The sequence below is a fragment of the Homarus americanus genome, unplaced genomic scaffold (assembly GCF_018991925.1).
Source record: "Homarus americanus isolate GMGI-L3 unplaced genomic scaffold, GMGI_Hamer_2.0 scaffold25483, whole genome shotgun sequence".
Taxonomy (NCBI): Eukaryota; Metazoa; Arthropoda; class Malacostraca; order Decapoda; family Nephropidae; genus Homarus; species Homarus americanus.
In genome coordinates, this window is record NW_024726235.1 from 1052687 (window position 1) to 1077366 (window position 24680).

The following is a 24680-nucleotide window of genomic DNA, read 5'->3' on the forward strand; positions in this document are numbered from 1 at the left end:
GCTATGTATGGTGGGGTGTGGCATGGTGGGGTGTGGGGTGTATGGGGTGGGGTGGTGGTGTGGTGTATGGTGGGGTGTGTGTGGTGTATGGTGGTGGGGTGTGGGGTGTATGGTGGTGTGTGGGGGTGTATGGTGGGGTGTATAGGGGTGTGGGAGTGTATGGTGGTGTGTGGAGGTGTATGGTGAAGGGCGTCATGATGCGTGAGAGGCTTAATATACTAAACGGTAGAGGTAGTTCAGGTGTGTTTCAGCTAGGGTGTGTAATGTCAAAACACGGGTTAAAAGGTTACCTAATAGTGAGGTCATGTGTGTGTGTGTGTGTGTGTGTGTGTGTGTGTGTGTGTGTGTGTGTGTGTGTGGCTGAAATTGACTTAATGGAGGTAGATGTACGACTGGTCGTTCACTGTAGGACGGAGCTACGACCATGCTGAGATACAGGTATTGGTATGGAGAGGAAACCCGGAAGGTGGCCAAAGAGACCTTGGAGGTGATGGTAGGGGGTGGAGGAGACCTGTGGTGTAGTGGAGTGAGGGTGTGGAAGTGTGTTATAAAAGGGGTGTAGATGCCATAGTGGGGGTGTAGTTGTTTTAATGGACGTGTATAACAGTGGAGTGAGGAAGATGTTTAGGTATAGTATAGTGAGTATAGTGTATCGATATATGAAGGTTTGTATAGCCGAGGTGAGGAGATAGGTTATGGTGTGTGTGTGTACAGGATATGGTGAGTCACGCTGCTAGTATCTTCTCTGACAGTACTGGTGTGGTGAGTTACAGTATTGGTATTTTGTGTCACTTGGTATAGTAATGTTATACCTGGTGTTGTATGTTGTGGTATGTACCGTAGTGGTGTTGATGGCCGAGGTTAATGGTGTTCCTCTACTTTAAAATGATACTGTTTACATGATGTTTATCCTAGTATGTTATAGTTATGTTTACATGCACTTATACCGCTGTGTTGTGTGGTGGAGGAGCCAGTGGTTGGGCGGAGGGAGGGTGTGGATAGGTTAGTGATAGTAGTTGGCATTATGGCGGCGGGGTCGGGGTATGCAGGGTAGCCGCCACAGTACTGGTGGAGGCTGTGGGGCCGGCCACAGGATCGTGGGCGCTGGTCACGACGGTACAAGTGGCCGGTCACGAATCCAGAGCGGGGCGCCCCGGGCCGCCCACTGCACCTCCTGCGTCCACTGCCCCGCGACCACTCACCCACCCTACAATGCCCCGATGCCCCGAGCCATAGTTATGCCGTAGTCCACCCACTTGGATCACATGCTGCCCGAATTGCATATTATTACCCCAACCAAGCGGCCACCCACTGGTCACCTGAGAGTCAGTTGTGGCCCGTCCTTTGTGGTCCATTGTGGCCCCTCACTGAATTGCACCAGGTCCTGACCACCACCATGGTCCACTTCAACTCACCCAGGCAGCTGCAGGACCCCGCCGTGGCCACATACCCTGGTGCTGCTGTTCTTGGTACCTTGAGGGGGAAGTACTGGCCGGCCACACGCTGACCTTTCACACGTACCCCTCCACCAGTCCTGCCTCCACCTCCAGCACTCACTCACTCACACTTCATTTAAAGCCCGCCATCTTTTAACATGGACTTAATACCAGTCAAACAGGTGTTCCAAGTCAGTGGATTAGGTTGGAATGTTGATCCCGTTTTCCCATCATGAAGTTGGTGTTTCAGTAAGACGGAGGCAGAGTTAACAAGAGCCCTCTTATATATGGCGCGTCGTGGTGAAATAGGTCATCTTACCCAATGGTCCACTCTCTCTCTCTCTCCTTTCAGTTACTATTATGTGTTTAACTTAGGCTTCCTTCCTTCTTTCCGCTACAAAGGTTCTTTTCTCATTTTATTTACGGTACATACATGCACTATATATATATATATATATATATATATATATATATATATATATATATATATATATATATATATATATATATATATATATATATATATATATATATATAACTTTCACTGCTAAGAGTTTAATTTAAATGACCTGGCGATAATGTATTAAACATTTATAACTACAGAGAAACACCATTTCAAAACTCGCTTTTTGCGAGTTTTATATTATAATTTTGTAAGTTTGTCAGCCGGAAGATTGAATACGATTGTGATGTGCTTGTATGTAAGACATGGGAGCGGCAGTATGAACAGCAAAGAGCAGCAGTGAGAGCAGCCTTCGTCACCTGGCGGTTGTTGCCTTCATCGGGATGCTCACCACCAATATGCAGATGTTGGAGCCACTCCCCACCACCTCTCCAATAGGGTCAGCTGCGATCCTCAATATAGATTTTATTATGATATCGTGAAGCCACTCTGGTAACGTGATGTGCCCCCTACACCACCGGCCCTCCGTGTGTTCACGTCGTAATCCTGGCGTTTCTTTTATGAGTTTCAGCTCCGTGACCTCTGCTGGGCCGCCAAGTAAAACCATTAAGATATATCGCTTGTACTTCAGGAACACCAGACTTGTGATGCTTATAAAAAGTGATTCCGAACGGCGACGTCATCCAGAATGTGATGCTCACACACACACACACACACACACACACACACACACACACACACACACATATATATATATATAGGTAAAGAGATATACAATAAGGAGATTGAGTGACACTAGCAATATAAAACAATGTAAGTTAAGCCAGAAGCTGCGGTGTTTACGAGTGGCAGCGAGGAACACTTCCCAACAAGGCCCACCTGTTGGCCCGGGTGGTAATGAGAGGAGTTTACCATGCAAGGCGGCGATGGGGATAGTCCGTGAAGGAGATTATAAATGGCAGCCCCTGTGATTTCGTGTATTAATTAGGGACGTTGGTGATTCCTGTTGTTGGAGGAGAACAGTTTACAGGCGTGAATATTAATGTTGAGGATTATATATGTGCTCATTGAGCAGCAGGTACTGAATCTCAATACCATATACAATAGGGAGTGCTTCAGGGTTGTGAGAACAGCTCCTGGCAGCGCTGGTTACCCGGGCAGGTAAGAGAGTACCATGCTGTGTCGGGAAAGGCAAGATGAAGTGATGCATGAGTGCAGGGTCACGCTAGGTCATGTGGAGCACTCACCACACCCTCACACACAGCACACCCTCACACACACACACACCACACCCTCACGCACACCACCCTCACCACACCCTAACGCACACCACCCTCACCACACCCTCACACACACCACCCTCACCACACCCTCACACACACCACCCTACGCACACACACACACACTACACTCACACACTATTTCACACACACTCACTAATGCACACTATTTCACATACTACACACACAGCACGCACACCACACTCACTACACCCTCACGCACACCACCCTCACCACACCCTCACCACACCCTCACGCACACCACACCCTCACGCACACCACACTCATCCACTGTATCTGACCTATACAGAGCGTTACAGAGAAATGATGTCTGGCCGTAGCTTGTGGCGGTGAGGCAAGGAAACACGAGCGTGAATGGCAAGGCTGAAGAAGCTCAGGAGATCATGACGAATTTTGCGACGTAAGGGAACAGTTACCTGACCCCTGACCGTCTCATGTGTGTGGTGGGAACGTCCTCGCTTGTGTTCCATAACCTGTGTGTTTGTTGATACTATTCTGTAAGGGGTAGCTGTTGAGATATTTAACCTGTAGATGAGGTCTCCATCCCGTAGGAGAGCTTTCATATGTGTCTCAGTGTATCATTGTAAAGATGAGATACGGCTTAAGAATTGATGATGCCCACGTACTTAAATTTTGCGTTGGTCTGTTTGTATTATTTATCAATTAGCTGGTATGCTTTTGCCTATTAGAAATTAAGTTTTTCAAAATGTTCCCCCGTGTACTGCCGCTACATATGTAAGTAACATACATACATACATGCATTATATCATTTGTAAAGGAAGACTCAGGTCACTTATAGTGCCCTGTTGTTCCTGTTTTCAGTTTCCAGTTTGCAGATCAAATATTTACTACTTACATATACAGTTTTGTAGCGGGCAGTTTCTGTAGCTGACTTTGTGTAGACGTTTCATTGCAGGTTTTTACTTTCTTGGGAATTAAAGTTATGATTCAAAGTACAAGTATAGTTGAGAGGGAGATATGGCAGCTCTTATCACCCAAGAAATTTTAATATGGTCAATACCGACTAGACTAGAGTGAGAGTATTGATCAGGAGGTTAATGCTGTACGGCCCAACATGGGATCACGGTAAAAGGTCATGGCTGATGTATTTTACCGAGGCTAATATACCATAAACCAGTGATATAGAACTTATTGGTAATGTTGTTGAGGCTCCATTAGGCTGTACTAGGGGACAATAGTTCTGTTCTTACCTCGTCGGTGTACAGTATGTGATGTCAGGTGGTGGTGAAGCGGACCCCTGCGTGTGGTACACCTCACCCGCGGCTCCTACCCTGGCCGACCCACCCACCAGCGTTCGGGGAAGAACCTTCTCATGGTCTGAACGTCGATATTAATGGTCGATATAGACTGCGAGGCATCTACCTGACCGAGGGAGAGTAACTTACTGGTGTAGGTGAGGAAGACACAGGTGGTAGGTGAGACCAGTGGTTGGGGCAGTATGAGGGCTTTGGGGGAAACTCATTCATGTATACTTATGAAGAAGGTAGTGATTCCTGCCCCCAGACAAGGAGACTCCCACGCTAACACCCGTCACCTGTATATACTGTACAGTCAAGAGCGGCGAGTATACACTGAGAGAAGTGCGTCGTCACTATTCCTTATATCATATCTGTAGATTTTGTAGCTGGTATTTGTTATGTTTTAGGAGACAACAACCTAACTAATTTGTTATAGTTAATAATAACCAAACTTGTTAAAATAACTTTATAAATTATTGAAGATGAGACTTGTACAATGAACATGACAAGTCTCATTATATTAGTAAACTATTGACAAAGTTCTGCCGTTGTTTGGGAAATGTTAACAAAGATTGAATAAATACGTGTGTGTGTGTGTGTGTGTGTGTGTGTGTGTGTGTGTGTGTGTACTGATAGTTAGATACCATAGATAATTTGTGTTTATTGTTTGTGTTTTTCATGTAAGACGCCGTTTACTATCATAGTGTAAACAAACTGTACGTAATTTTGGTTAGCTTAGTAAATCATAGTTAGTATTGCGATTATTTACTTGATAATTCCTCTTTATAGATTTACTAAGTTTACAAACGCATTACATAATTTTTTGTTGGCGTTTTACAGTTATCGATGTAAAAATGTGATGTGTATAGAGGTACTGTAATAATTGTTGAACATTTATGAGGTGAAGTGCATAAGAAATCGAAATAGCTTGATATTCTTTGTATTATATAAGGAGACATGACAGTTTGCACGGCTGGTGGTCACACTCGTAAATTCACGCCATTGTTCTGGTACGCTGAACAATATTGATGAAATGTTATAAACGCTAACACGTCTGGAACGACTAACTCTCGCTATAATGTAAAGTTTTTTGTCCAACTCTTCACGAAAATAGTGTTATGAAGTTTGTACTGAGAGAGTCATCCAGGGCTGTAGTTACCAATAGACCAATTAAGACCAACAACGGGGTGGGATGGTGATTAGTGTTACTTATCAGTTTGTCAGCATTTTAACGATAGGCAGGTGACATTTTTTTTAGTGACTCCCCTTCCCTCTCTCCCTCTCTTCACACACACACACACACATGATGGGCACGCACTTAGGACCCCGCCCTCAATATGAACCCAAGAATGAAAGAGGAGAGGTCATCCTTTGTCCACAAGTGAGTGTATGTCTTCAGTAAGTTGCGTAAGGCCTCCTGGCCAGCCGTGCTTACTGCAGGTGTGACCAGCGCTTCCCAGCTCCTAGTGAGAGCATACCTCAGGCAGTGAGAACTGACTTTCCTGACGCACTCTTGGCCGTATACAGTCATGAAGATTCACCACCACGTGCATCTTAATAAGTAGGCCTAGTAGAGTATATTAGAAGACGTAGGTTACTTTTACCTATAGGCTGCACGCCCTCACCGGAGCACCTAAGCTACGATTACCTATATTATTATTCTTGGTGACCTTGATCAAGGTTTGGGTTAACCTTTACGTTTGTTTCATTTTAGGTGTTAAGTTTTGTGGTAATTCCTTTACGGACACCGCTTACTCTTGGTCCCCGTCGTCCTGGAGGAGCACAAACATACACACGTCCGTCTTTCCGTCCCTCTGCTTGACTGAAAGCTTCCAACAGAATAATTGGACTGTGTAACAATATTATTTGAGCGGACTCGGTACATAGATATACCGTAACAATAAGGTATCTGATTTGTTTCCTAATCAGTTGTTCCGTCACCACCGTCCAGAGTTGTGGCCCCGTGAACTTTAGTGTGGCGGGAAGGGGGGTTAAGCCCACCCTTAGTTTTTGTCATTATATATTTTAAGTTTTATTGCGTTGAACATAACGGTAGAGTGTTTATCTCGGTGATGTGTGAGTCATAATTACCGTGTATGTTCATTTCTTACCAGTGAAATCCATGAAAGTTGTACACAATGTTTACCTGCCAGCCTGACTCGCCCGTACACGAGGACGGCCCTTCACGTGTGTAGCTGACGGTGAGAAACACGTAGTTGAGTTGGCAACCAGTAAGATATGACCCAAATAATTCGAAGGTTTTGTTACGACTGTGTGACGATGGTCGACTGAAGACTGTTTGAACAGTTACCCGATTGGTTCAACCTTCATCGCTCTTGAAGTTTGCTATTGTTAGTAGAAAACTGTCAATCGATCTATTAAGGTGCCGCCATCATCAGATCTGAGGGTAGGTGACCTTGGACCCCTCCCCCTTATTCCAAACGTTTTCGGACTGCCTTTACCAATCCTTCCACCTGGACGAGCGACACACCGTCATTCATCAGTAGGTACTTGGAGGTGTGGCAGGTACCCCGGGGTTAGTGACTGTCCGCACTAACCACAACACACACATTGTCTCTCAGTCTCAGTCTTTTACTCTCTCATTACTCGCGAGCCTCCTCAAGCGTGCCTCCACTACACTTACTGGTGGAGTAAAGCGTAAAATTCTTGTATTTGAAAGAGTGACTTAGGAAAACTTTGTACTGAGATCCCTCTTTCTCTCTCGTCATATTCTATTTAGTTTCCTTTATCTGTGATTTTCAGCTCATGTGGTTGAGTTGTAACTACGGCCGCCGTCCCTCATCTTAACACCTTGTCTTAGACACGACTCCCATGATCACATGACTATTTGGCTGCATGCACTCTGGAGCTGCTCTCTTGTGTGACGCTAATTGTATCCCAAGTTTGATATATATATATATACCCTGTACAATATCGCCTATGCAAGTGTTATTAGTATGTGTTCTCAGTATTGTACCTTCATCCTATCTAGTGGGAGGCAAAACAAGTGAATAATTATATGGACCAATAAATAACCAGGCCAGCAGGTAGTGGTGGCCGCCTCTGTGTGTCCAGCAGGTAGTGGTGGCCGCCTCTGTGTGTCCAGCAGGTAGTGGTGGCCGCCTCTCTGCTCAGCAGGTATGGTGGCCGCCTCTGTGTCCAGCAGGTAGTGGTGGCACCTCTCAACGGGTAGTGGTGGCCGCCTCTGTGTGTCCAGCAGGTAGAATAAGACACTTGAGGGAACTGTACACGAAGACGGGGCAGGACGGGACACATGAGCCTCCTGATGACAGTGACGCAGATGGTGGAGGAAGAAGATGCTAAGTGATGACGATGACAGACTTTGATTGTTGTGATGACAATAATGATAACACCCAGGACGACATGACTGTATGAAGACGAGGACGACATGACTGTATGAAGACGAGGACGAGATGACTGGATGAAGACGAGGACGAGATGACTGGATAACAACGGTGTGAAAACTGTAGTAACAAAGGAGTGGCAAGTGTCTTTAAGTTAACAACGACACAGGTAACAATATAAACTGGTGTTGGTGGTGAAGAAGAAGTGTAGTGATGATGATTAAGACACAGCGGCCGGAGGTGACAGCGAAGAGGCAATGGTGGTCGTGAACAATGCAGTAATTCGTCAGGGTTTCCTCGCCACGGCCGGCCCCGCCATACTTGTCGGTCGTGTCGGCGGGGTTATGCTTGAACAGAGGGACATTTCTAAGAGGGTATTCTCTTTATATGTGTCTGGTGGGATGTTTGTGATGTTTTCAAGGTTGGATAATGTTTTGAGTGGCTGGATAATGTTCTGAGTGGCTGGATTGATAATGCTGTGAATCCTGTGATGCTGTGAATCCGGTGTTCATTTGGAAGTAGTTAAAGTGAGTCCCGAATGCATTACGGCTCTTGGGACAGTGTGGATACAGTACACTGGACATCAAGACTTCTGTGGCTGACACTGCGTTGGCCGCCTTCACCTATCCAGTTGTAAAGTTTGGTACCCAATTATATATCGATGGTGAGGGTATCCACTCAGCCGTCGTAGCTTTGTGGTGATTTTTTTTAATTGGTTATCAGTTTACTAGCCGCTCGGGCGGTTGGTTTATCCAGTGTTAGTACACGATGAAACCGGACTCCAGGAGACGTTAAGTTTGGTAGTGAGGGTCACACTGGATAACACCCTTCTCACGTGTGGTCTGGGTCAAGCAGGATTCGAACCCTTTACATATTGTTGAGAGATGCGCCCGTTACCGCTGTACCACCTACATGGTGATAGACAACAGAGAAACCATTAAAACGGATGGTGTTGTGGTGGTGGCAGATAACAGGAATAATTAAAGTAATGGCAGACAACAGGAACAGTTAAGGTGGTGGTGGTGGCAGACAACAAACCATGAGAGTGGTGGTGGCGGCAACAGTAGTAGTCGTCACGACAAAGGTGGATGACAGTGAGGGTAGAATGTTAACGATGCGATACCATCAGCCGGTGGCCGGGGCTGTCATTGGCTGTCGACAATTGCCTCGTTGCCCTGCTGTCATTAGCCTCTCCCACCTCTTCATTATCAAATCCTGGTCATTATGTCGCTCTGGCAGTGGTGGATCATGTTATGTTCACCATGTGTTCATATTATGGTCGGTCCTCACATCCACCATAGTGCTGTCATCATCACTCGTCCCCGTCATGTTTGGGTCATGTCCGCCAGGTGTAACTGAGGGGGTTTAGGGCATTTATGATGGACTCCTTCGTCAGGTGTGTGTGTGTGTGTGTCATTCTTTGTACGAAACATAACAACATGAGCATCACTTCCTGGCCAGCCACCAAGTCTCACACAGTCAACAACACGAGATCTAAAACATCAAGAAAAGTGTCCAAAAATCAGAATGTGTTTCGGGTTTAATGGAGTCCTGTCGTCACCGTAAAATTGAGAAACGTCCGCGGCTTAATAACAACACGGAAGGAAAAAAAAGGTAAAAAAGAAGAAGGTAATATTGTTTAAATGGTATCAGATCTTACTGTGATGACTGACGATAACAGCGCCACAGTCTTCCCGCTGGTCTATGTTATTACAGACGGATGACCAGTCGAGTCACGTGCCGAGAGAGGACCAGTGCGAGGAGAAATAAACATGAAACTCGTGAAGATCCGAATAATTGTCTTGGATATATTGGCCTGGATTAGGAATACAATATTGAGGATTTTTTTTTTAGACCGCGTTAATTGCCGCACACGGTTGACACCCCCACGTAGACACAACCAACAGGAACACCACCGGAAGTTTGTTATAGTTATGTGCCTTTACGTATCGAGGACAGAGACAGGAGGTCGAGTTGCATGTGAGCCAATAACGAGGGAGTTGAGGGAGGGATTTTAGTGGTATCGACAACTATTGGTATGTGCAGGTGAGCCATGACCCACCCCACCCCACCCCACCCACTCTTCCTGTAGCATCTCGTGTTCACCCTTCATCTGTTATTGAAACATTCGTGAGTGTCGACCCTCGATTAATACATTCGTCTTGCGTTTTATTTTTTTTTCTCTCTTTTGTCTTCATTTTTTTCAAGCCTCGGAAAATGTTGGTTAATACTGAATAAGAATCATCTCTCTCACCTCCCCTCAATCCTTCCTCCTCCTCCTCCTCCCCCTCCCAGTTATCTCATTGTTATTAATTCTCATCCTCCTGTTAATGAAACTTCCTCTTCGTCATTGTCCAAGTGTCTTTTGTTTTGTTGTTATTATCACCAACTCGTTTCTTGTTTCGCCTTTTATTAATTTTTTTTTATTTAGTCACGTTTCCGATCTTAGTTTTCCTTTCTCCTCTTCGTAATCTTTCTCTGTTTTTTTTACCGGTTGTTGTTGTTGTGGTTGTATAGTGTGACAGGATTTACAGTATGGACGTGATTAAGAGGCCCGAGTTGTAGAAGATTAGGAACAAATGGACACAGGAGGATATCGTTCTCTATTTATCCTCCCCCATTGCCTTCTCCCCAGTTGTCTCCCTCCTCCTCATTTGTCTTCCTCCTCCCCAGTTGCCTTCCTCCTCCCTATTTGTCTTCCTCCTCCCCATTTCTCGTCACTCCTCGGCCCAGCGTCCACTTAACGCTGATGGTGGTCGTGTTGACGGATGACGGGACACTTGAGAGTCATATAAACCGTAATATATATACGTGTGTGTGGGGGGAGGGAGGGAGGGTGGAGGTGGCGCTGTAATGTTTGTGTACTTGTGGAGAGGCGGACGGTGTTGACAGAGAGAGTAATCTACACCATTTTATATTATTTTGGTTCATTCACTGTGTTGTTATTTGTTTTAGGTTTACTTGCTGGATAGTTTTAATATGAAAGACTCCAGATCCTCCCTCCCTCCCCCTTCTCTAGCTTCCTGTCATTATTCTTCCACTGTATGGCTTCCGTTTAACTAAGACAATGAACATTATTACCGTCCCTTCGTCGATGTGATAAATGGATACGTATAGTAAGGGTCGATGGCTCTATCCCAGCATCCTTATAGTCACGTGCATCATACTTCAGCCCAGTGCAGCAGCCAACAGTAAGAAGAACAGCAGTAGCAGTTGTGAATTTTTGTATAAACAGCCCAGGGCAGGTGGTACGGTATACGTAGGAGGGGACGGGGCGTGACGTGGGTCTTGTAATGAAGCCTTAATGATTTCTTAGTCTCACTCTCCTTCCTGTTATTATTTCATGTCTTCCTTTGTGTGTGTGTAAAACATGTTGTTGTGTACATTTGACCGTCTCTCAGGACAAAAACTGCAGTTCGGGTCATTGTGATAGTTATTCTTCAGCCCGGGAGTTGAGAGAGAACTGATCTTAGTGAAAGTAGGTCCGGTGGGCCTGATGGATAGTCTGTTAGGGGCAATGCGGATATAGCACACCGTATATTATGCCAGCACTGAACTCGACCTCTTCCACTTCCCCTACTTCAATGTTCGATGCTCCAGGCACGAATCAAGGACCCTCAAGGATAGTAGTCGAGCATTGTATCTCCTCGACCGCCTTACCCCAAGCTTACCTCAGGGTGATGCTATACTGGACATACCCAGTTTATACACGGATGCTTTGAGGAGTGGGTGACCATCATGCCACCTACACATTGACTAGAAGATGCCTTGAGAGAAGATTCTTTCCACAAGAAGTCACGGTGTGGATTTCTTGTGTGTTCCATACACGAGTGTCTCAAGGATTGGTGTTTGGTTCAGTACCTAGGGTCGGGGGTAAAGGTCAGGCTGCCGGGTTGAAGATATTGTCTATAAGCTTCCATAATAGTCTTGGGCTTTCAATTGATAACTTCTTCAGAACGACTGGTGTCGACTTTCGCCAAGAACCTCTTGGGAGCGAAGTTTTTTGTCCCCGGGATACCAACGTGCACTTAATCGGAACAATATCAAGATGTACACCCAACTTAGGTGCCAATTTTGCCAATTTTGCTTCTTTTATATGCCGACATTTTCTTGTATGTCGCAATTGGATAGTGCAGTTTTGTTATTCGTTTCGTTTACTTCTTTTGTGAATGAGAAATCTTGTTGAGAATTATCGCCTGTGATGTTGCTTGTAACAGTTGGTTGTAGTGTTGCAGCAGTTAGAGATTATTACCGAGGGACTAGCGGAACAATGGTCCCGTCCCGTGGCTGCCGCCTCCCCACTTGGGAGAAAAACTGGTGGCCGCCTCGGGAAAATAACCATTATTACCAAACCAGAAATACGACTTTGAGTGTCACTCCGCCAGAAATATGACGGACGTAAGTACGTAACTCCTTATCGCGAATATCATGAATATTCCGTGAGCAGAGATTGAGGAGGGGGAGTTTGTGTGACTCAAGTTGACGACTCATGGTGGTGAGTGTGGTGCGTCTCATGAGTGCTGCTGCTAGATCTTTCCCCACCACACACTTGGTTGTTACTGAGAGATGATGATGACGACCACATTAGTAACATTGGTGAACGTGTACACCATCTTGGCTCAGCTCAAAAGTGTTCCCTGGATTAATGTACTCCAGGTTGTCATTGGTGACGCTGGTGTGAACACAAAATGGCCTCACCAGTCATTCACACAATTTTGGTAATTTTTTGTCTCCCGGTAAACCATTAAACTGTTTTTGTACCTTGGGTGTCTTATTTAGTTTTTTATACACCGGACTGTCTTGTGGCGTTGAGAATTAAACGGGAACCAACACAGGAGTCACTTGATCATTTTATTTATTTTTATGTCCTCTCTGGTGTCTGGTGTCTGGTGTTGGTTGTATAAGGAGAGCCGTGTTAGGTATCAGGATGAGAGTAGATGAGGCTGAAGGCTGGCGGATTTCTGTGTCAGTCCTTAAAGTGTAGCGTTTCTTTGCTCTAAGTTAAGGATTCGACCACGCACTGGTCTTTAGATGGTTTTGATTACAAGCTGGCGTGCCGTAGGTGGTAGTGTTTGTTCGACGAGTCTTTTTTTTTTTAATTAGTGTGTTGGTTATGTCTTTTTAAATGTCATTTTATCAGTGTTGGAGGGTCACGGCTGAAGACTGGTTGTTTTTGCTTAAGATCAGTCAGAGGTGAAGGTCAAGGTCATGTGCATTGCGTGACCTCTTGAGAACCTTCGGGTGGCACTGGCAAGATATGAGTTCGCTAAGTATCATCGAATAAATTTTAATGTTGTATTTTGTTGTGAATAAATACAGTCTTGACACATGACCCATTTGTCACTCAACATCTATTAAAAAAACACTTAAAATTTAAAGTAATATAAATATTGTCAATATGTTATTTATATATTTGTGGAAATAAAAGCTTCATGTGGTGTTAAATAAAGCGAGTCATAACTGGTTGTGTTACAGTGTTATATTAATGATGAAGACACCAGGATATCATCAGGAGACTCTGGCTTAATTTAATGAGAGGGTGCGTGAGCCTCTGTGTTGGGCTGCGTATCACGAATGCTTGATTATAATTTTGTTTTACACTTTATTGAGGTGCGGGAGTGAGGCTCGTGTTGACGTTTTTACGACTGACTCTTCCTAATTAATATTTATCATCCTCAGATTTTTAATAAAGGTTTAAAATTATAAATTGAATAACTATTTAAAAGAACTCTATAAAAATGATGAGCCAATGATGTTATTTACAATCTTGGTGAATAAACTAAATATTACTTATAGAAATAGTCAAAAAATTACGTAATGTTTAGCTATTTTCCGTCTATAAACTTATCATTAAATTACCCCATGTAGTTTATTCATTACATTCTCTGACGTTTGAATGATACTGACTCTTGTTCTTGTTTTATTTTTGTTTGGTTTTATTTCATTGTTGAAAGTAATTGTAGGTGTTAGGATGCTGTGGGTCAGAGGGTGGGGCCCTTCTGTTATCTCTCTCTCTCTCTCGGTGTTATATATATCCGTGATAAAAACTGGTCTTGTGTCGTGTACTGTACTCCCCCTTCCCTTCACTCACATATTCATTATAACCTCGTGTTGGGGGGGGGGGTCATTATAGTGTCTAACTTGGATATCATTTTCATTGGGGGGGTGTCTTATTTCCGAGTCTGCCTAGTGTTTGTTCATCAGCTGACCGGGGTTAAGCAACAGGTATAAAAGTGTGTGTATGGGGTTGTCTCAGTCATGGCTCTCGTTCTCCATAAGATGTGTACAGTACATCTATCTCACTCGTTACGGTAGTCGAACCCTTAAGTACTTATTGCACCTACACACGGTACACCTGGCGACCAACCCACCTCAGTTCCTCTGCATCGTCAACATCTGCCAATTCCTCTCCTGCCAACAACTACCATCCCTCCAGTGTCACTTTCTCCAGGTTATAAACAATATTATTTTCGAAAGTTACAATTGATGTAACCTTGGATATTGTGATTTCCTGAGGTGAAAGTTTTGATAGGCTGTGTATGTAGATAATCTCGTTACTAGTGTGTGTGTGTGTGTGTGTGTGTGTGGTATAGTGAGGGAAACGTATACCTGTGTTACTTTTACTTCTGCAACACCTGTCAGTCTAAATGAGTCACCTGTAGCAGTATATTTTGACAGGAAAGTAGTGTAAGTGGTGGAGACAGATGACAACAATACTAAGGGTGTATAGTGTAGTGTAGTGTAATATAGTGTAGATGTAGTGTAGATTTAGTGTAGTGTGAGATGTAACAGAGTCCTCCTCCCTGCCTTCAACACTGCCAGCAAGCGTAACCAAACAGCGCCATCATCTCCCTTGGACCAGAACTTGGGTACGAACTTGAGGAACTTATTATACCTATCTTAAAATAATTATTACCATTAAAGTCCTGAAAATTATTACACAGGTGAAGTTAATTCTCACTCAGGTACAAGGCGTACATTGTTAGCGCGTGAAAGACTTACGAAATGTATACCGCCCTTAATCCCGTTTGATGGTGAGAGAACTACGCATCGTAATAAGGCTAGGGATCCCGTACCGTGAATAGGGGTTGGACTAATGTTATTGTTGTGGTTGTATAGTGTCGATATAGGAACCTCTTTAATTCATCACATGTCACCTGTAGGCTAATAATAATTATCTCCTGCGGGTGGGTGTCGTCTCCCGGAAGTTCTCGTCGTGGTCATCAGCAGGTGTACTGTGGGTTGTGAATATTTTTACGGAGCTCATTTGGGATTCTTGACTCTGGTCGCTTTGGTGAATTAAGCTGACCTTCATGATGTGTTCCTGGTTCAGTAGGGAGGTGGTCCTACGTGTGACAGTAGGGAGGTGGTCCTACGTGTGACAGTAGGGAGGTGGTCCTGGGTGTGACAGTAGGGAGGTGGTCCTGGGTGTAACAGTAGGGAGGTGGTCCTAGGTGTGACAGTAGGGAGGTGGTCCTGGATGTGACAGTAGGGAGGTGGTCCTGGGTGTGACAGTAGGGAGGCGGTCCTGGGTGTGACAGTAGGGAGGTGATCCTGGGTGTAACAGTAGGGAGGTGGTCCTGGGTGTAACAGTAGGGAGGTGGTCCTGTGTGACAGTAGGGAGGTGGTCCTGGGTGTGACAGTAGGGAGGTGGTCCTGGGTGTGACAGGGAGGTGGTCCTGGGTGTGACAGTAGGGAGGTGGTCCTGGGTGTACAGTAGGGAGGTGGTCCTAGGTGTGACAGTAGGGAGGTGGTCCTGGTGTGACAGTAGGGAGGTGATCCTGGGTGGCAGGGAGGTGGTCCCAGTAGGGAGGTGGTCCTGGGTGACAGTAGGGAGGTGGTCCTGGGTGTGACAGTAGGGAGGTGGTCCTGGGTGTGACAGGAGGTGGTCTTGGGTGTGACAGTAGGGAGGTGGTCCTGGGTGTAACAGTAGGGAGGTGGTCCTGGGTGTGACAGTAGGGGAGGTGTGGTCTTGGGTGTAACAGTAGGGAGGTGGTCCTGGGTGTAACAGTAGGGAGGTGGTCCTGTAACAGTAGGGAGGTGGTCCTGGGTGTGACAGTAGGGGAGGTGTTCTTGGGTGTAACAGTAGGGAGGTGGTCCTGGGTGTAACAGTAGGGAGGTGGTCCTGGGTGTAACAGTAGGGGAGGTGATCTTGGGTGTGACAGTAGGGGAGGTGTTCTTGGGTGTGACAGTAGGGAGGTATGATAGCAGGAAGGAGGGGTGCTCCTGAAGGTATCTCGCAGGTGTTATAGACCCAGTGTGGATGGGGCACGTCAACACACACGGCCGCTACTCCTGCGTTAGTAATCTTATTATATCGCGTCGGGTACATTAGCAGTTTAGCATGTAAATAACGTAGCGTGAATGATGTCTGCTTCTGGGTGGTGAATGCCTTGGTCGTCTGTATGTATGTATGTATGTATGTATGTATGTATGATTGTATGTTGTATGTATGTATGCTTGTATGTATGTTTGTATGTATGTATGTTACAAGTTAAGAGTTTCCGTTGTGTCCAGTTAAAGATTATCCTATCTCGTGTTTACATACCGACAGTGGAATAGTTCTGATGCTCCCCTTTCCCGCTCGTATGTACACAAGAACCGGCCGCTATCTTAAATGTGAACTCGTTACTTAAATTTGTTTGCCTGTAAGTAAAGCAACAAGTTCATTTATCTATGCAAAGGGGGACGGAGATATTAAGAACAGTTTTTCATTGGCTGGCGTTGTGAGGGGGGTAAAATTGTGTAGGATCTGATTTCTGACTTGGTGATAATAGTAGAATAATGGTCACCCCTTAATTAATAGGCTAGTCAGGGGCGGATCCAGGAATATCAAAAGGGGTGTCCCAAGAAATTGTGGGTGGAGGAATATGGCGAGTCTGAGTACAATAATGCATTAGAGAAGAGAATTGAAATTTTCCGGTGAAAAGGGGGGTTCGGGGGATGGGCCCCCTGGATCCGCCCTTTCTAGTGGATGGCATAGCAGTGAAGGCAGGATCGATACGGGCTTTATTAGTTCTCAGGGAGCGATATCAATTAGCTGGCCACTTGGTTATGTTAAAACAGAATGAGCCGGGAGAAGGCGGGGTGTAGTAGTCCCGTCCTGCATGGTGATGATCTGGTGGGTGACGGCTCTGAATGTTTACTAGTGTGTGTCTGTGTTATGTGTTTGTCTGTCTGTGTGTGTGTGTGTGTGTGTGTGTGTGTGTGTGTGTGTGTGTGTGTGTGTGTGTGTGTGTGTGTGTGTGTGTGTGTGTGTGTGTGTGTGTGTGTGTGTGTGTGTGTGTATGTCTAGCGTTGTTTGTTGTGTGTATGTCTGTCTGTATGTGTTGTTTGTTTGTCTGTCTGTAGGTGTATTGTCTGGATATATGTATATTCATATGTCTGTGTAATGTTGTGTATTTACGCGTACGTGGGTGTGCGTGTGCGTGAAAGAGTATCTATTTTGTTGCATGTGAGGGAGGAGGTAAGTATTTGGAGGAGGAAAGGGGGGTAAGTATTTGGAGGAGGGGGAGGAGGTATAAGGTATGCGTGCCAGTAAAGAAGGCTCGCTGGACATCTGCCAACTGTTTCTTACTGGGTCTTATTTTTTCATTATTCACCAGAGAGGTTTTTGCTTATTGCTTGACTCCAAACACGAACTTTAGCCGAGAGAGAGAGAGAGAGAGAGAGAGAGAGAGAGAGAGAGAGAGATTTAATTGTTAGGGATATTTTGGGGTCGAATAACAGAGATAAACAATTACGCTGAAATTACATCGTGATCGTCGGGTTTGTAATGATATGTCAAATGATTCGGTATAAAAAAAGTGAACTGGGGTGGTGAGGTAGTGTAGGAAGGGGTGAGGGGGGGGGTAGGGAGGGGTGAGGGACTGAGAAATGGCCAGTGACGTGCAGTTTCGTGTGGAGGTGAATTGCAGCAAGATGCATCCTGGTATTTTCTGACTGGTGATAAGTTAAGAATTACGGGATGACGACTAAATTTGAGGAGCTTGTTTTACCTGTACTGCATGAGGAAGAAATATTGAAGAGGAGGGCGGGGAGGGGTCCTGGTGATACCCCCTCCTCTCTGTGTGTGTGTGTGTGGTTCAGGTGATCACACGTGTACTATGCACGGGCGAACTTGTCCAATTGGTTGTATGTGCCTGGCATGAGAGGCTATGGGGGGGCTGTCATCGCCTACTGCCGTCGATGGTGTGTCGCTCTGACCTGGTATATGACACTTGAGGAGGATACACCGACACGTCTTGGAATCGATAAAGGAAACGGTATATAAATAGTTTATGTTGTTAGGTTGAAAAGTGCTCAGAATGTCTCGTAATAGTTTGTTAGTGTTTGAGTATCAAGAGTTAGTTTGTTTCATCATTGGTATTGACGTCTTGTGCATCATTGAATATTATTATATACGTGTTTATCCTCTTGAGAAATTTTTGATAGTTTTGTATTTTATGTTTTGTGCAATGAATAATATCCTCCATTTTTGTAGAGTGTAAATGTGTGATATAAGGACTTAATTCTGTATACACACAAGGTGATGTACCTACAGGGTAAGTAGATGTTTATGAAGCTATTGATGTATAAATAAATTAATGTTTTTTCTTCTGTTTTTCAGGTGAGTACTTGTCGTTGGTAGCCTTCCAAGGATGTATTCAGGCTAGTACAGTGTGAACCTTTTCTGTAGTTTGGCCCAGTGCCCCTATAAGGATGGGTGACAGGTTAATTACCAGGTGAATGATCCTGGCTGACGAGGGAAGGTGTATTTATATATATAATTATGACCAAACAGTGACACAGAACCAGGGAGATGATGACCATAGTGTTATTATTTATAGTGTTGACATGATGAGAGTAAGTTGTTTCTGCAGCTGTTATGGTGTGTACAATACTATATACTTACAAGTATTTTAATATATATTTTTATCCCTTAACCTGTAACTTGGGTAATATGCACAGTAATGCCGTCCATCCTTGGGGCACTCGCCTTTTAATTCAGTGGTCGCCGGTTCGAGTTCCACGACCTACCACTGAATGAGGCACCTCCAGTCGACCCAGCTGCAGAAAGGCCATAGAGTTCAGTGCCGGCCGCGCTGTCACCATACTTTATATACCTCAGGTTTAATCTCCAGTTAGCTGTGTCATCGCTGCCCTTGGTGTGACGTCAGGTATATGGGATCTACTCTCACTCTTCTTTCTTCCTTCGTCTGTCAGTGGCGAATTTGTCTTCTCTTCCATAAATTTCCTTAGGCGACACTTAACCATAATTTGAGAAAAAGGCTCCAGAAATGTTATGCATGGTCAGTACTGTCGTGTGGGGCAGAGGCATGGACACACACCAAGGGGAGGCTAGAGGTGTGGTGCTACGGGGGAATGTTATAAAGATAAGATACACTGACACGTAAACAATGAAGAAACACTAAGACTTAACAGAAACATCAAGAGTACTACCTGAGATGGTAATGAGAGGTATTGAGGGTAGGATGACCAGGAGACGGTAGGGACTGGGAGGGAGATGAATACATACTAAACCAGGCTGCTGCAGTATACCACATCATCAGTCTCCTCTCTGTGATTTGGTTCGTTCCTGGTTCCTTTGTGTCCCTGGGGGTGTGAACACGGTCTTATCTGGCATACATTGTGGTGGATGGCACTCACTGACCATGTTGACGGGGTGACAGTCCTCCCGTCTCTCCTCCTCACTCCCGTTACTTGCTGGCAAAAAACACTCCTGGAGGGGAACTCTGGAATACATGCAAATTCCTCCTTTCCTCTCCTACTCTCTCTTCTCTCCTACTCTCCTCCTACTCTCTCTCCTCTCCTACTCTCTCTCCTCCCTACCCTCTCTCCTCCCTACCCATCCAACCCCCCCCCCCTCCGTGAGATGTGTGAAGGTGATAACTCCAACAATGGCAATGGATTTTAACCAAATTTGGTGTGAGTGTTAGTTACCAAAACAAGATCTCAGACCAGTTGGATAATCAGTATTTTTCCGTCATTAAGTATGGAAAAATTATGGCCCCTTGAACTTTTGGCGTGGTAAAGGTGTGTGGGTGTGGGGTGGGGTGGGGTAGGGGTGTGGGGGGTGTACCTGTGTTATGTAACCTTGTCGTGGTGAGGGGTTTATCTCAGGTAAAGAGAGATTCTGGGGGATATGGTACTACTTTTTATATATAATGCTTTCTTCCATGGCCATTCTATGACCTCTGAAAGTTTGTACTGGGTGTGAGAGGCCATCCTACGACCTCTAAATGCTTGTACTGGGTGTGAGAGGCCATCCCACGACCTCTAAATACCTGTACTGGGTGTGAGAGGCCATCTTATGACGTCTAAATGCTTGTTTTGGGTGTAAGAGGCCATCTATGATCTCTAAAGGCTTTTAATGGGTGCGAGGCCATCTATGACCTCTAAAAATTTGTACTGGGTGTGAGAGGCCACCCTACTTTGTTTTTAATATATATGTCTTGAGATAATTTATGTACGGATGTGTGTTGTAAGAGATATTCTCCCTCAGCCCAGTAAGAGATATTCTTCCATACCCCAGTAAGAGATATTCTCCCTCAGCCCTGTAAGAGATATTCTCCCATACCCCAGTAAGAGATATTCTCCCTCAGCCCAGTAAGAGGTATATACTGTAGCGTTTCAGGTAAGGCAAGGAATAATTTATATACATTTAAGTCGTGTGTTAGGATGACGCGTGAAGTGGATATAATGGTGAAATAAGGCGAAGCGAAGCCTTAAAACACCGCCAATGAAAAACCTGTTTTAAATGGGCTATGATGGATGAAATCGAGGGGGGAGGGGGATACGTGCCTCCTGAGGGATACCCACTTGTTCAGGGGTAGTAGATATATAGTTAGTTTTTGTCATTGGATTATCCGAAGGTGGTGGTAGGGGGAGTTAGTTCCCCGTGTGAGGAACCAGGTGAGCCAATTGGATGTGTTGTCCAGTACTTGGAGATTATGTAATTGGATTGGTCCTGGGAATTGTATCTGGCAAGCCTAATGATCGGTTATGTTGGTCTGTGCTCCTGCCTTTGCCCTGGTATCAAGTGATCTCATGATGACTGTTATGGATTTCCCTTCATTATTATTCCTCTTGGCAATATTAATGTTGGCCTCGTCCTGATGGATGGCTCGAAATTGCTGGTCTCCAGACTCAAAATTTGGGACCGAATTTTGTCCGGTGATTAATTGGTGTTATTTTGTTTCCCGAGGTAGACGAATATTGTGAAAACATCGACTCATTAGTTTGATTGATGAAATTGCATTAAAAGTTATGAGACGACTTGTTCATCAGGGAAAATTCTCGTGAACTCAATGTAAACGTTTGTCGGTGCGAGTTGCCACGTCGTGTATTTAGCGTCGCTCCCAACCAGCAGAGCTGTGGGTCTTATTTCACTGGCTAGTCATGTTTTGTGTGTGTATATTCACGAGTTAGTGTCACATGTTGCAGTAGAACACAGGATAATCTTCGAGGTGGTCGCGGAGACGCTGCCTGGGCGTAAAATAGTGTAAAAATTGTCGAATTGGTCACCGCGAGGCCGAGTCACGATCATAGCGTAGACTGGGATGTTGTGTATTGAAGCGCGGAGGTGTGCGTTAGTGAGCGTGGTGTTGTGGAAGATGTTGTAGTGCAGACCGCGTCCACCGCCCCACTGTGAGCTCCCACGTGCTCCCACAACCTTACTGTGCCACAAACACACAAGGGAGCGCCACCCCTTAAGTTACCGATACCGACCTCGCTGCTCTTGTGAGTGCCGCCTGTGTGCGCCAGCGGGAGGTGGTAGGTCGCCTCTCTGAAACACACGCGTCCTGGGCACCACTCAAGAACTGGAGTTTTGCCGAAGGACTGTACTGGTGCCACCCACAGTGAGGGTCTGAGGTGTGTTAGGCCCTGCCGGATGTAGTGTACTTAAGGACTTATGTCTTGAGGTGACAGATGGCCGCACGTCATGATAATGTTGGTGTGGATCTGCCTATTTATCGTGAGGGCGCTAACAGATGCTCGAGTACGTGTGATTATGCAGGTGTTTACTCTGCGTGTATTACCGCACATCGTGTTTTGGTGGAAGAATAAATTACATGTGTTCACAACAGACATTGGAAAATCTGGCAACTGTGCTTGATGTAGTGGAATAGTGAAGTGAAACATCGGGCGGGAGACAGTGGAGAATAAACCATTGGGCGAGTGATGTGTTGGCCCAGCCTGTGTGATCATCACCTCGGGGCTCTACGTTATGGCTGGTTCACCCACAATACTCTTAATATATATAAGCTTAAGCTCCATTGTGCCTCTGCCTATACTGGCTGTAACGTCTCAACGGTGAACATTAAAAAAAAATATGTAATTGTGCAAACCAGAAGAGATTATAATTATTAGCGCCGTGATGGTGGACGGCCTCGCTGTGTGGGTGGCATCTAGGAAGGCGCAGCGCAGCCTTAGTGTTGTACACGTTGTGGACTGTGGCAGGTGGTGACCTCCTCTTTACTTAGGTTGTGACATCCGCCAGGATACTGCCACTTCAGCCACCATCGAAGGTGGTTCAAGAGGGTGTTGCTCTAGACGTGAGAACACTGTCTGTCGCACTGGTATAAGAACACTGCAGGTAAACGGGGAGACTACTGGTGCAGGAGTAAGGAATAACCGACACAAACCAGCTGGACACCACGTAGAGAAATTATCTTCCACACCGCCAACCTGGTGACGGTGTGTGTGTCCTGCTCCGGGTACTGTGTTCTCCCGCTGGTATGTGACGTGCGTGGGTATTGTTCACAGGGATTTATTAAGTAGTACTGAGTTTGGGACAGTTTGTTGTGTTCTATAGAGATTTATTGCATAAAACTACAGTAGTGGGCGACTAGTTCGTTGTTCATGACAGGGCCCACAGTACACAGAGGGTGCCGGGTTCAGTGTCATTCACGTGAACACATTGTACTGTAGTCGTTTACTTTGGACCTGCCAAGTTATTACTGGATGTGGCAACGAGTGGTCGAATTATTGCCCCAAGTCCTATAATCATTTGAGTCCCTTGCCGTAAAATTTTTCAGAATTATTATGTCCGCTCTGTATGTAATGTTTATGCCAGCTTTTATTCATCGTCTTTCTTCTTTGTCTAAGTGTAGTAAGGGGAAGTTTTTATTACCATAAATATATTTTGAATATTCTGTTTTTGCTTCTTATGTATTTAATGACCGAAGATAAATAGTGTAGTGTATAAATTTATTCCTCGAATATTACTTTACTTCGGTTATATAGAATATCATATATATATATATATATATATATATATATATATATATATATATATATATATATATATATATATATATATATATATATATATATATATATATATATATATATATATATATATATATATATATATATAATATATATATATATAATATATATATATATATATATATATATATATATATATATATATATATATATATATATAATATATATATATATATAATATAATATAATATAATATATAATCGTTACTTACCAATTATTTCCATATCAAATTATTGAAACTTAGTGTTGAATTAGTCAACAGTGATATACCTGTAGACCGATATTAACAGATGAAGCTTATTTGGTTTTACTGTATATGAAGAAGACAACTTCGGTTTAGTTTAGTTATATTTTTCACCTTCAGGTAGAGGCGACACCCACAGAAGGTATTGGCGGTAACCCAAACTAATGAGCTGTATTACAGGTAAAAACAGTACCGGGGCAATTATGTTACCTGCCAGAGAGGAGGACCCAAACTAGGGTGAATATCACCTACGTTAAGTAAAACAGATACCGGGACTATTTTTACTGGTCGACACCGGGGCATATTAATTACCGGTGAAGGTGAGGACTAGAGGCTGTACTGTAGTGATAAACAACAGGACTGGGACAGGATTGGTGATTAAGTGTAAATTACAAAACCTCTCAGGGAATTATGTTCTTATATATGAGCTATAAATTGTACAGGTGGTCGCTATACACTGTAACACCTGAAATTATCCTTTGAATATGGTATTGTTAAGTGACCTGGTCATACTCAACTACACTATTACTCCTACAACACCGCCAGAGTCCACATTATTAATATTTAATCATGAGACCAGTTTATCCCGTTAATGTAGATTATAAAGAAGTTTGTATTTGTGGGTAGAATGTTCCTGCTACAGTGATTTATTAAACATGTAACTGAGGGGCTAGGAGTGAACTATGTCCCTGTGAGTGTGTAGCTGTAGCACCTTGTAGCCAGCACGCCGCCCACCCAGATCACTAAACACTTGTCTAGTTTAATTCCCGACCTGTGAAATACGCCCACCTGACTGGGGATTGAACCCGGGACCTTGGAAGTTCAAGGCTAGTTGTGCTATCCTTGGTCACGACCAGCGCTAGTCCTGTTATATAACACGACAAGTAGTGTATAGTGGAGAGTATGAACAGTAAGATAACAACGTGGGGTCGTGAACTATATAAACGCTCTCGTATAAACAGTGTAATATTAAATTGATAAGTGATGGCGGTGTCAGCAAACAGATCTCTCGTCACTACGTATACAATATTGGACTCGTTATATGCGAAATTATCTGTAGTGTTGATAATTTGTAACTTTACGCTTTAATATTAGTGAATACTGTACGGTGATGGGGTGTAGTAGACGAGGGTGTGCGGTGAACATTATTATTATTATTATTATTATTATTATTATTATTATTATTATTATTATAATTATAATATCGGATGAGCTGCGACATCCATGAATGACAGTGGAAAGACAGCCAGTATTTTCTTATCATTTCGTCCCCAGAAACTTATGTCCCAGTAATTCTTATCTATAATAAGTAATTAAGAGACAGCCAGTACGTCACAAGCGACAGGAGTGAGATAAATGTCTTGAGCTCTTATCAGTC

At 44.4% G+C, this 24680-nt stretch overlaps 1 protein-coding gene across 12 annotated transcripts in view; it reads left to right on the forward strand.

Moving 5' to 3' along the window:
• The window catches only part of LOC121865405 (aryl hydrocarbon receptor nuclear translocator homolog), a 180664-nt gene that overhangs the window by 36402 nt on the left and 119582 nt on the right, over positions 1-24680 (forward strand). For 3 of the 12 annotated variants that reach the window (XM_042364763.1, XM_042364761.1, XM_042364764.1), the window contains exon 1: positions 21382-21507. The exons of 5 other annotated variants lie outside the window; for them this stretch is intronic. The gene's annotated coding sequence lies outside the window, so the exon portion shown is untranslated. Of the gene's footprint in view, positions 1-21330; positions 21508-24680 lie in introns of those variants that run through there. 4 more of the 12 variants (XM_042364766.1, XM_042364765.1, XM_042364768.1 and 1 more) reach the window with 2 other exon arrangements.